A 3,368-nucleotide genomic window follows, 5' to 3' on the forward strand; every position below is an offset into this window, starting at 1 on the left:
ATCTTCTATTAGGAGTATGTTATATTGTGCAATGTGGTGCTCAGTTAACGTTTGGTTCATTTGTTGTGGTGTTTAGTTAACTGTTTGGTTCAATTCTGCAATGTGATGTTCAATTGTTGTGTGTGCATTCTATTATTGTATACCATGTGAGAAATAAATCAAATTTGGCTGTACTAAATACATGAGAAACAAATAAAATTGCTATATTTCCAAGTTGTTAAGCATGCTTGGTTTGGTTAGCTGTCTGTTCTTCTATTAGGAGTATGTTATATTGTGCAATGTGGTGCTCAGTTAACGGTTAGTTCATTTGTTGTGGTGTTTAGTTAACTGCTTGGTTCAATTCTGCAATGCCATGTTCAATTGTTGTGGCTGCATTCTGTTATTGTATACTATTATACCTTGTCTTTTTTATTCCTTTGCCCCATTTCCAATATAGAGAATATATTTATGCACATCCTTGTTTTCAGGCCTTTCCAAAACAGTTCACTGATGATTACCTCTCAAACCACCTATATGGTCAGGAGGCGAGGAAGGTATTCATACAACACCCATGGTTCAATATTGAAGTGTTCTTGAAGAGGACCAAGGATGGACGGTCAATCACCCACAGGCACTAACCTAAATTTGCAAAGACCTTCAACATCAATGAGGGCTCAATATTCGCCTTCCGCTTCAGCAGTTTTCCCGATAAGATGCATCTGTCTATGTACCACCTATGATGCTAATTTTGAAAGGTTCTAGATGTTGCATGTGAAACTTGGTGCCGGTGCAGTTGTGTAATGGGGTAGCTGAGTGCTGAAGCTATATCATGTTGTACTCTGATGTATTTCAATTATGAAATCATGCTTCCTTAACATGGGAATAAAATATAGTATGTGTTTAATATGAATGTCAATTAGATTAATAAATCACTACTAGGGAAAACCTTATACACGGAATCTTAGCAGCAGCGCGGCTCAAAAAGAAGCGCTACTGCTAATTAGCAGTAGCGTGGGTAAGCAAAACTCGCTACTGGTACATATTTAGCAATAGCGCGTGCAGCATAACCCGCGCAGCATAACCTAAGTTTAGCAGCAGCGCTGTGTCACGACACGTGCTACTGCTAATGCGGTAGTAGTAGTGTGCTTTTTACTTAGGTCGCTGCTGCTAATTTTTAAATTGGGCACACTATTGGCCCCGCTTAGCAGTAGCGCGTATGGGGAAAGCGCGCTGCTGCTACTCTCTTATCAGCAGCGCTTTTTACATCCCGCGCTACTGCTAAGCCGCAACACAACACCACCTTTCCCCACCCGTCCTCCCCTCCCCCATCTCCTCTCTTCCCTTTCCCCTACCTCCCACATCCTCCCTCTCTCACTCTTCTTCTTCCTCAATACTTCTCCCCCCATTACTCTCCCTCTTCTACCTACCTTTCTCTCTCTTCATTACTCCTAGCTAACTACACCACCTCCATTAATGCATCTCCTTTCTCTTTTTCCTTCCCCCTCCACTAGTTGAAGTTGTCTCCTCCAAAATTAGCTAGCTAGGTAGATGTAGCATTTAGTTAAGTGACCTATTTGCCCCCTAACTAGATATATCTTTGTCAAGAAGAGCTTTGTGCACTTTTGATCTCCCTACATCATCATCTCCATTGTGTGCTCGATCTCGAGATAGAGGTGATTAAAATTTCATGCTTTTGCAAAATGGAAATATGTTTATGTGTGTGTGATATGATAATTGGGAGATATGATGGAAATTGTGTGTGTGGCATGAGTTGACACCAAATTGTCCTTTTGAGTTGCCTATGTTTTGCCGAAATGTCGATTTATTTCCACGGGCCAGACATGGCGGCAGAGAGAACATGGACTCCACGTAGCAGAGTTCGTCGGTACTAAGTTCAATCGTGCGGGACCCTCATGTTCAAGCACAACTTCGCAAGGAGACGAGTACTGAGAGAGCTGCTTCTAGATAGGAGGCTAAGCTGGAGCAACTGGTGGTAGACTTGAACACTCCATTGTATGATGGTTGCAATCCTGAGGTGACCCACTTGAGTTTCACGCTCCAACTCCTGAAGACGAAGGCTAAAAACAAATGGACCAACACTAGCCTCGATGAGCATCTCAAGTACCTAAAGGATGTTCTTCCCGCGGGGAATCTATGTCCTACTAGTGTTGATGAGGCCAAGAAGATCGTGTGCCCTCTTGATCTGCCGCACGTTAGATACCATGCATGCATCAACGATTGCATAATTTATCGGAAGGAGCACGCGGAAAAAACAAGCTGTTTGGTGTGCAATGCTTCTCGATACAAGAAGGCCGGGAAGAAATGTCCCCAGAAAGTTGTATGGTACTTACCGATCACTCCCCATCTCCAGTGGTATTTTGTAGATCCCAAGGGAGCAAAGCTAATGCGCTGGCACGTGGAGGGGAAGAAGCCCGACGATGGAGATGATCCAAAGCTGATACACGTCAAGGATGGAAGCCAGTGGAGAGCGTTGAATAGCTTCTATCGGTATTTCGAATGCGATGCAAGGAACATCGTGCTCGGCGCATGTACCGATGGCATGAATCCGTTTGGCAACCAGAACACCAACCATAGAACATGGCTCTTGTTTGTATGGATGTACAACCTCCCCCCTGGTTGTGCATGAAGTCGAAGTACATTCACATGAGCATATTGATTCAAGGGCCGAAACAACCAGGAAATAATATTAATTTGTATCTGGGGCTACTTCAAGAGGAGTTAGACACGTTATGGAAAACACCGGCCAAGACATGGGACGCCAGCAAAGGAGAGTATTTCTACATGAGAGCCGCGCTGATCACGACGGTGCACGACTATCTCAGTTAGGGATATGTCACAGGCCAGGTGTGCCATGGATATTGTGGATGCACGTGGTGCATGGATGATACGACATCTCAGCAGCTAACGTCAAGGAAAGATGGCCATGCGTTGCATGGAACATCAAGATGCCCATGCGTTGCACAGAACATCAAGATGCATTTGTATGAGCAGTTTATCTTGTGGGACAAAAGGATGAACGAGGGAATGCCTTATTTGCAAATGTGGAGAGGGGTGTGGGTATCTTTTTGCAAAATTGCCATAGTTTCCTTCCTATCCGTCGGATATAAATCGGATGGCCTATATTGCAGGATGGCACGAACACCATCATCACCAACTCTGTTTTTTATAAGAGTAGAGATACGTAAGTGTCACTGCCCCCCCCCACACACACACACTTCCCCACACCGAAGGAGTAGGGTGACACCTCGATCTTGATACTAATCTATCGACTGGCTTCTCTCTCAAACACACACACACACACACACACACACACACACTACCCGACACCAAAGGAGTAGGGTGGCACCTCGATATTGATAGTAATCTAT

The sequence above is a fragment of the Triticum aestivum genome, chromosome 5B (genome assembly GCF_018294505.1).
Source record: "Triticum aestivum cultivar Chinese Spring chromosome 5B, IWGSC CS RefSeq v2.1, whole genome shotgun sequence".
Lineage (NCBI taxonomy): Eukaryota > Viridiplantae > Streptophyta > Magnoliopsida > Poales > Poaceae > Triticum > Triticum aestivum.